The sequence below is a fragment of the Cannabis sativa genome, chromosome 2 (genome assembly GCF_029168945.1).
Source record: "Cannabis sativa cultivar Pink pepper isolate KNU-18-1 chromosome 2, ASM2916894v1, whole genome shotgun sequence".
Taxonomy (NCBI): domain Eukaryota; kingdom Viridiplantae; phylum Streptophyta; class Magnoliopsida; order Rosales; family Cannabaceae; genus Cannabis; species Cannabis sativa.
Window position 1 is genome coordinate 31,807,126 of NC_083602.1, and position 11,205 is coordinate 31,818,330.

Sequence of the window (11,205 nt, forward strand, 5' to 3'; positions counted from 1 at the left end):
TATCATATTTATTAATTGAACCATACAAAGTATCATAATTAACAAATATGCCCCTATAAACTCTTTCTTTACAATTTCGCCCTTACTTAGTGAAAAATTCACAAATAGACATAGTCTAATTTGAGAATTATAATTGATTAATCAAAACCAATTACATGAGTCTTACAAGCAATATTATCTCAACTAGTGGGGGGACCATGGGTCTATATAACCGAGCTTCCAATAAGTAGATCAAGAATTTAGCACTAAAATTCACTAACTTATTAATTCTTCGTTGAATCCACGCATAGAACTTAGAATTGCACTCTCAGTATATAGAATGCTCTATATGTTCCACCATATAGACACATCATTAGTTATCCATTGTTATAATCCTAATTTGATCAATTATCCTCTATATGAATGATCTACACAGTAAAGGGATTAAATTACTGTAACACCCTACTATGTATTTTATCCTTAAAACACTTGACCCCGTATAAATGATATTTCAGCTTATGTGAAATGAGATCTCCACCATTTATTTTCGTTTGGTCAAGCTCGAAGGTGATCATCCTTTGCTTACTATTCGCCAGATAGAATCTATAGATTCCATGTTTATGATAGCACTCCCACTCAATTGCACTATCGTGTTCCCAAAAAGTACGTATCACCCTGACTTAAAAGTAGGCTTAACTAACAATTCAAGGAACACGAATAGCCTTTCAAGATTGAGCCTAATCATAACAGGATTAAGATCATTTGATCTAGGATCAACTAGGCGATATTGACTTGAATAGATTTTACGGTAAGTTTAATTAAATCTAAGTCAAAGTTGAATATCGGTCCCTTCCGATGCATACTCCATGCATCCAACCTGAGCTTTACTTTAACTAGGGGTGTGCATAAATTGATCCAATCCAATGAGAACCGACCGATCCAATTACAACCGACCGCCAAAAATTGGATATCCAATTGTGATCGGATCGGATTGGATGTTATTTTTAAATATCCAATTGGATCGGATCGGATGGTGGATGGGGTGTCTAAAAATCCAATACATCCAACATCCAATCGAACTAATTAGTATTTTCATTTAGTTTGGATGAATAATTAGATTTTATATTGTTATACGTCAAATCTATATGTATATATGAAAATTAACATTAAAGTTTTACTTTTCTTTTCTTGGATTGGATGGATCCAGTCCAATCCAATACATACTGGATCTAAAATATTGGATGGATACGATCCAATCCAAAAAATACTAGGTTTAAAATATTAGATAAACCCAAATTAAACAAATAAATATATATGAAATACATCCAATGGATAGAACCGATCCAATCCAACATCCAATGGATATTGGATCGATTGGATGACGAAATTAATTGGATCGGATCGGATGGTAAAATCTAACATCCAATATATGATTGGATCGGATCTGGATAGGCCTAAAAACATTGGATGTCATCCAATGAACACCCCTAACTTTAACCAATGTTCTGGAAAGAACATAATATTTCTCCAAATACAAGTAAACTCTTGTTGTAGATTATCATATCAGTAAAACCCTGTGTCTGATAAATCTAGGAAACTTTATTCACATAGTCATGTTTACTTTCCAATGTGTTGACGGCACAATAAACAGGATCAAGTATGTGAAAAGGGTTTCAGATGAATCTATACATTATGTACATATAATCATGAAATAAATCATGTGAACCATGCAACATTAAATGTTATTTCTGATCTATATTAATAAGTAAATCTGATTATATTGAAATGAGTTTTATTTAGGGCATAAAACCCAACAAACTCCCACTTGCACTAATATAAAACAAAAAGTGTGTTTCAAATAATCTCAACACCTTGATATACAAATCAAGTGTAGTAGTAGTAAACTCCTCGTAATAGGATCTGAAAGGTTGAATTAACCACAACCTTTTCTCCACTATTACTCTTCCTTTAATCACAAAATCATTGATAATGTGAAATTCCTCTCTATATGTCTACTCTCTTGGGATACTGTATTCTATATCTTTGGCAACTACTTTTGGTTAATCAGGAAATTAACACTAGTAGTTTAAGGCAATTTGGAATGATGCCAAAAATGTATAGAACTTTCCTTAGACTGAATAAGTACCTTTCCTGCAACCTTAACATTCAGTCCCTCTCTGGTAGACCTAGAGACTTCAGATAGGTTTTTACACTTCTCCAAAATCACTATTCCACCCCCAGAGTAACCACCATCTTATCAGAAATATTTACTAGCACATAGGCAAATTTCGAAATCTGATGTGGTGTAGTCTAAGAGTTCTAAACACACTCTTATAGACTAACATATAGTTCCTCTTCTTAATCTTAGGATTTACTTGATTATCTTCCAATGTTCTTCTCCTGGATTAATCTGATACCTACTCATTACTCCCACTCAACAGCAGGTGTCTGGTCTAAGGCATACAAAAGCATATCTAAGACCTCTCACTGTTGATATAAGAAATTCTTTCATGGCTTTATCTTTTCTGGAATAGTTAAGACTTTTCCTTAGATAAATAAGATCTATACCTAAGATCTATACCCACTTTTATGGCTCCCAACTCTCACACAAGGCCCAAAAGAGAGGAATTTAACCTTAATAAGAACAACTGTTATTAATTGAATAAGCCCAATAACTAAATGGGCCTAAATAAATTCTATCAAGAACTATGATAATTTATTTTAGCAACAACAACCTATATGTATCTATAATCAAATTAAACACCTAGGCTCACACATGCACACTTTGGATGGGTCCTATCATGTTGCTAGGTCATACACAGATGAAAGAAGATTGTAAATATACCTGTTACAAATTATTATCTTGACCAAGGGAGCCATCAGATCATTAGATCTGGCAAAAGGTAACCATGGCTATTTGCAATCAAGTAATAATAGGTTTTGAAAACTTACACATAAGCTAAAACACATACTCCTGCAACAAGGTTAGTTGGATAGTTGGATGTAGGATTTATTTAATTTTAAATTAAATATTTAATTTCGAAAATAATTAATTAAATAATAAAAAAAAATCGAAAATTTAAAAAAGAATTTGAAAAATTCGAAATTTAAAAAAAAATTAAATTTAAAATTAAACCTACAATTTTTGAAAAATTAGGTTTCAACCAACCTAAATATCATTTCAAAAATTTGCTAACTACTTTTAAATTTTAAATGTTATTTTATAAATAAAAATTAAATAAAAAATTAGAAAAGATAAATAAATATCTTTTTCAAATTTTAAATGTAATTTAAATAAATAAAATAACAAAATTTAAAAAATTAGCAAAATATCTTATATCATTTAAAAATTACATGATTATAAATATCTTATTTTAAATTTACAATAAGATAAGATATAATCAAATTTTAAAATAAGATAGATTTTTAAGCAAGAAGATAGATACTAATTCTATTCAAATTCAAATTACACTAATATCTTGAATTAAATTTAAAAAAATATTAAATTAATTCAAAATGATAATTAGAATTGAATTAGGAATAGTAATAGTATAAATACAAAACTATACCAAAAATCGGAAGTTAATTCCATGAAAAAGCATGAAAAATCGAAGAAAAACGAAAAAATTGTGAACTGTACAGACAGATTTGCGATCGCAGGAAAATTTCAGCACAGCCCCGATTTTTTCAAATCTTCAAAAATTCATAACTAATTTCAAATAAAATCGAAATTGAGTTATGTAAAAGGCTAACTTGCTTAATTTTTTCCATACTATCCAATAAAAATAATTTCAGAAACAAAATCGCAATTATTTTTCACGAAAATTTATAAACATCAATCAATCATCAAATAACACTCAATACAACATGATACCATCCAAAAATCATACAAACAATCGTTTTAAAGTCCAAATTTCTTGCAAGTAAATCAATTACCATGGCTCTGAGGCCAGTTGTTGAAAATTATTTTACCAGGATCTTAGATCTACTCACAAGTATGTTTATTAACATCCTAAATAAGAACTTTCTAAAACGATAAATTAAACACATATAAAGTTTAGGAAACCTTACATTGGGTGCAGCGGAATAATATGACTCCTTCCGTTCAGATATCTAGCCCTTGATTCCTTTCTGTAGCAGAGCATTATCAATATCTGAACCTGGATCTCTTTCTCTGAATCTTTGATGCTGAAACTCCTTTTGCTGAATGTCTTTCTTCACGATCTTCCTCACTATGATTGAGGTATCACTTGATGTGTGTGGGCACTACTCATACACTAAGGATTTCGAAATTTCAATGAAAAAGAGAGAGAAGAAGTGGCAGCTAAAGATAGGGAGAGAGAGAGGCTCAGTTTTTTTCTGATTCAGAAGTCTGAAGAAAAGTGTAATTTTCCTGAAGCCTTCACTATCTATTTATAGCATTCCACTAGGGTTAGATTTGAATTATATGGCATTAAAATAATGAAAAAATCAACTTAAAATACACACAAAGGTGGCCGGCCATACACTTAGTGGATTGGGCCTTGCTTTTTGCAATTTTGCAATTTTAACACCTTTTGTATCTGATTTTCTCAAAAATGCCAATTTCCTAATTCAACCATTTAAATGCCAATTCTAACTATTTAATAACTATAAATAATTATTAAATAATATTGTCATTTATCATATTTATTAATTGAACCATACAAAGTATCATAATTAACAAATATGCCCCTATAAACTCTTTCTTTACAATTTCGCCCTTACTTAGTGAAAAATTCACAAATAGACATAGTCTAATTTGAGAATTATAATTGATTAATCAAAACCAATTACATGAGTCTTACAAGCAATATTATCTCAACTAGTGGGGGGACCATGGGTCTATATAACCGAGCTTCCAATAAGTAGATCAAGAATTTAGCACTAAAATTCACTAACTTATTAATTCTTCGTTGAATCCACGCATAGAACTTAGAATTGCACTCTCAGTATATAGAATGCTCTATATGTTCCACCATATAGACACATCATTAGTTATCCATTGTTATAATCCTAATTTGATCAATTATCCTCTATATGAATGATCTACACAGTAAAGGGATTAAATTACCGTAACACCCTACTATGTATTTTATCCTTAAAACACTTGACCCCGTATAAATGATATTTCAGCTTATGTGAAATGAGATCTCCACCATTTATTTTCGTTTGGTCAAGCTCGAAGGTGATCATCCTTTGCTTACTATTCGCCAGATAGAAGCTATAGATTCCATGTTTATGATAGCACTCCCACTCAATTGCACTACCGTGTTCCCAAAAAGTACGTATCACCCTGACTTAAAAGTAGGCTTAACTAACAATTCAAGGAACACGAATAGCCTTTCAAGATTGAGCCTAATCATAACAGGATTAAGATCATTTGATCTAGGATCAACTAGGCGATATTGACTTGAATAGATTTTACGGTAAGTTTAATTAAATCTAAGTCAAAGTTGAATATCGGTCCCTTCCGATGCATACTCCATGCATCCAACCTGAGCTTTACTTTAACCAATGTTCTGGAAAGAACATAGTATTTCTCCAAATACAAGTAAACTCTTGTTAAAGATTATCATATCAGTAAAACCCTGTGTCTGATAAATCTAGGAAACTTTATTCACATAGTCATGTTTACTTTCCAATGTGTTGACGGCACAATAAACAGGATCAAGTATGTGAAAAGGGTTTCAGATGAATCTATACATTATGTACATATAATCATGAAATAAATCATGTGAACCATGCAACATTAAATGTTATTTCTGATCTATATTAATAAGTAAATCTGATTATATTAAAATGAGTTTTATTTAGGGCATAAAACCCAACAAGGGGACCCCCATTCCCTTTTTCTTGGTTTAGGGTTTGGGATAGGGCTTAACTGCTGGAATCTTAATTCTTTTTATAGAATCAAAACATGTCTGCATCTAGTTCAAAGTCATCCAAGAAGAGTGGTAAGCGTCTGGCTACCCTCGAAGATGTCTCACTGGGTCCCGTTGCCCAGGAAGGGTATAAATCTCGGGCCACCGGATGGGAGGCGGCAGAGCTTCACTCTACTCTAACTTGCCCCCATCAACTGGAGAACATCGTGGAGGTAGCAGGAATCAAGCCTTCCACGTCCGGGACGTACCACCGGCCGCCTCGCGATGCGGAGACGCCCAACCATAACTACGGCGGCTTCGGGGCTTGGAGCCAGACGCACTTGATGGCCGGGGCCATGCTTCCTCTCCAGGACTACTTTGTTAATTTTTTAGTTTTTATCGGCCTTGAGCCATACCAACTGATTCCTTAAGCATACTGCCTGCTCTCAGGCTTATTTATTTTTTACTCCGCCCGGGGATGGGGCTCTCCCAGCCCGGCGGAGATATTGTATTTTTATGAACTTGTTTCCGTCCCCAAGAAGGGGGACAAACTTAAAGACGATTTTTATGGATTCCGGGCCCACCCTGCCAATGATGGGGTGGTCCCTTATAATAGGCAAACTCATGTTAAGGAGTATCGCCATTGTTTTTTCTTCTCCTCCGGGTTCCGAGAAGTGGAACATCCGGAGCTCCTCACGGAGTGGGTTAGGATCCCCCCTTATGAGCGGACCGCGCCCACTCAGGTCTTTCTTCAAAGAGCCCAGGCCTTTGCCACCTATGACCGGGCGGACCTCGACGTCGGGGGCCTGGTTACGACGGAGAATTGCCGGAAGGCCAAGCTCATCCTGCCGCACTAATCAGTGGAGGACTCTAACCTTTCCAGGATTATCTGTCCCAATGTGAGGGCGCCTGCCGCGGAGAAGATCTTCCGGGACGAGATCATCGCCACTGCCGAGAAGAAGTACCAGGAATATCTCTACCGGAAGGCTCAGGAGACAGCTTACTCCAAGGCTCAAGCAACTTCCGGGAGGCCACTTCGCGTGGGGAGCCCAGTCGAGAGGAGAAACTAGGCGATCGCTGGGAAGCCCCTTCGTATTGGGGACTCGGCTGAGAGAAGGGCTCCTAGGCCAAAGCCTTTGGCTCAGGAGCCGAACACTAGGGCTCCTGGCGCCAGCACTTCCGGCTCCAGTAAGTCTCCTTTAGCAGTACATTACGTTCCTTCTGTTGGCGAATATGCCAGTCTTAGGCCTGTAGGGTTCGATGAGCGTCTTTATAGGTTTAGGATGCCCTCGACCCGGTGGGGAGACCATATGAAGGAATTTTATTTTTCTAACTTAAGAGATTTCCTAGGTCGGTCCCGGATGGGTTCTGGTCCTCCGGAGCCCGTTCCCTTAGACCCTTCGGCTTATATTTCATCCAGCTGGTTCTGGCCTTCGGACAGCTATCTCGGAGACGATGCTGCCAGCGTTAAGATTTGGAACTTTGCTAGGGCCGAATTAGAGAGTCAGGGTAGGACTAGCTTGATTGATATATCTGAGTGTTTGTTGTTTTCCATGGATGTCCTAACACTTGCCTTTTTTCTTTTGTTGTAGCAGGTACTCCCATGGATGCCATTTTGGCCGAACTTGTCGGGGTTCATGTTGTATACCGAAATGGTACGTTTTACATTTATCAACTCCCAAGCCCACAAATCTTTATTGTAGTATGGAGATTGTGAAGAACGAGGTCGAACCCATGGGAATTGCGTGAGATCGAAGAAAATACTAATTTAATCTAAGCTAATAAAACTCTAACCTAGTTCCAAAAATAGTGAGGTTTTTTTTTTTGTAACAAAATAAAATAAAGTGTTTAAACTATAAAGATGACAGTAACAGATATTTTCAGAGATATTTGGGGATATTATTAAGGGTTCAGAATCCACTTAAGTGTATATAAAAATATTTATGTTTATATTGATTCTCATAATTTTAATCAGTAATCAAACCAATTATTTTCTAATAAAAAATAGATTTTCCTTCGCTTTAAAATTATAACTTCTAAGCATTAAATGTGAAACAATTTAATGTAAATACAAAAAATCAAAGAATATTATTTTTAATAAAATTTAGAACCAAGCATTAATAATTTCTAACTATCAAAAATACGTGATATTAAAGATGAAAGAAAATTATTTTAAGAAGCGAAAATCATAAGCATATATTGTACTGAGAATCAAAATAAAAATAAATACTTAATTAAATACACTAGGTTTCATCGTCCTCCTTAATAATAAGGGAACTTAGAAACCCATAAAAAATTAACTAACAAAAGCGATAAACTAACACTGACCGCCTCGAGCGTTTTCTTTGGATTTTTCTGTCTGAAACTCTGAAACTGTAATTGAATTCTAAAAACCTAAGCTTCTATTTATAGAAGGGTAAAAGGACTAATGTGCAATTAAACTTATTACAAATTGCATGTGGGTAATTTTACAAATTCACAAAGTTAATTTCGGAGTGCCACGTGTCGTTCTTGGATTGGACGAAGTGGGCTGTAACTGTGCCACGTGGAAGGCTCGGGTTCATTATCTTTGTGAGTCGGTGCCACGTGTCGTATGTAGAAAATGCCACAAAATGATTGTTGGTGCAAGTAGTCCATGCGTGAAGAACGAAGCCCACTCTCGGGCTTTGAAATGAGCCACACACTTGGCTTTCATGTGTGAGTGTGCGTCACTTGCTGAAGAAGAGAGAGAGGGACAAAGGAAGAGAATGTGGGAGACAAAACCTTGCGCGTGGAGCCCGCGGCTGCTCTGCTGCTTGTGTGCGTGACATGTGGCGGAGGGGACCTCTTGGAGAGGTGTTTGGGCTGATTGTTGGGCCTCTTTTGTTGGGCTAAATTGCATTCAAAAAAATACTATTTTTCTATACTTTGAACCTCATTTTTATCACCTTTTTTATTTCTTTTCCACTCTTTCACAAATGCTATTTTCTCAATCAAGCACAAACAAAATTAAATCTAAACAAAATATTTTCAACATAAAATATATCGCAATAATTTTAATGAAAATATTTATTTAAAATTTAATTAATTTGTATTTCTTTAAATAAAAACAATGCATTTTCTTAACTTTTTATTTCTTTTTCTCTATATGCCATAAATACTATTATTATTTATAAACAAAGCTAAAATTAATCTTAAATAAAATATTTTCAATATAATAATATATTGCATTAATTTCTTAAAAATATTATAAAGAATTAATTTTATTTTGTATTTTTACACTATAAAATATGTAATGTTTTGGCATTTAACAGTTCACACTCCCGAAGCTCCTCCTCCTTTAACTTCTTCCTAGATGGCCGCCCCTTTAAAGGCTTCTTCCAGTGCCCCTCCAGACACTATTGACTTAGTGGATGAGGAGGTGCTTCCGGGAGAAGGTCAAGAAAAGCAATGGGGCTTTTCTGAGGAAGTTGAAGAAGGTGAAGAAGAGCAACGGGCTCTTCCTGAGGAAGTTGAAGAAAGTGAAGAAGAGCAAGAAGTTGCTCTGATTCGCAAGCGCAAGGGAAAAATGGCTGCCCAGGAGGAGCCCAAACGGCAACGGAGAGCTGATACTCCGGCCCACGGTCTTGATGGCGGGATCTCTCCCGAGATGGAGGAACACACTGCCCCTCCCAACATTGTGCTGACTCCGGTTCCTGGAGATGAGGCGAGACAGGAGCTCCGGATAGCTAAACACAACTACGCCATGGATGAATACTCCCGGGGGTATGCTGAAGTGGAGGCTCTGAAGAGGATTTTACGAGTTGAGATGCAAAATACTCTCAACAACCCGGAATACCAGAATCCGTGGGATTTAAATTTGGATCCCTTGTCGGATTGGTTTGGTCGTTTCCTCGGGCCCACACTAGCTCCCTTTGCCGCGGAGATGACCGGCGAGTTTGCGTCCCAGCTTACCCGGTGTGCACCCAGGCGGTTCGCTGCTTGTGCATCCTTGAACTCCATCTTCCAAGTCCAGGATCTCAGCCACTCCCTCACTGTGGTAAGTATTTTGTGGTTTACTTTTCTCCTTATTATTTTTTCTTGGAGATTCTTACTTATACTTGTATCCTTTCCCAGCTTGCTGTTAAGGCCGGCCGCCTTTCCAAGAACATAATTAATCATGGCTTCGTCCTGTCCGATTTTGGGGACATGGACGAAGTTAAGAAGATCCTTCAGGACCTTATTGCTGAAAGGCGGCTTTATCAGGAGGATGCTGAGCGCCGGGAGGCCCTTGCCAAGGCCAGTGAGGAAGAGGCCAAGCGGAGGGAAGCGCAAGCGGAGGCAATGATCCGGGAGGAGGCCCTTCGGAGAGATAGGCTGGAGGCCAGGCACCAAGAGGAGCTGAGGGCGGAGGGCGAAGCCGCTGCTAAGGCCAGGCGAGAGCTTCAGAGGCGAGGGAAGCCTTGGATGAAATGGCTGCCAAGGTGAGGTCCTTAGAGGACACTCACCGGGCAAACTTGGAATCCAGGGCCAACCTGGCCGCGGAGCTGAAGGAGCTCAAAGACTTCAAAGACCAAGCCTTAAAGAAGGCAAAAAGAGATGAGCTTCTTTCTCCTGTCTCCTGCAGCCGGTGCGCCAAGCGTTTTGATGATGGCGTCTTCATGGCCTGGTCCACAAATGACCAGAACATCAAGCTTACCTTCTACCCCAAACCCGAGGAGATGATCGCAAAGTTCCGGGAGAAGAAGAAAAAGCTTGATGCCATGGTGGAGGCGCGCATCGGTCCTCGCCTTCCTCCTCGCATTGATTAGGCCGCTTCGAGTTTAACCCATTACAACCAGGATTTCACTCTTTTTCTCTTTTTTTTTTTATTTACAGCCAGTTTTCTTGTATTTAAGACAATATTTACATAGCTGTTTCTTTTTTATTTAAAGGGGAGACAATATTTAAGGCCTGTCCCCGGGCCATTTGTATATATTTTGACCTGCCCTTAGGGCTAGGATTTTTATATTTATATATGATCTTTTTCGATGCACATATCTTTCTTTTGGACCTGCCCTTTGGGTCAGGATGTTTATACTCATGCTTTTCATTTTTTTTTTGTGCATACTCTTTTTTGACCTGCCCTTTGGGTCAGGATATTTTGACCTGTCCTTTGGGTCAGGATATTTTGACCTGCCCTTTGGGTCAGGATATTTTGACCTGCCCTTTGGGTCAGGATATTTTACTTAGTTTGTTTTTTGTCTGTCCGTGTGGTATACCTTAGTACCCCCCTGAGTGGCATAGAAACTTTGTTTTTAAGGCACTCAGTTTTATTTATCATGCGGAGGCTGTATACATTTAGACGGTACAAACTCTTTAAACAAAATCTAAGTTACATTTTTGG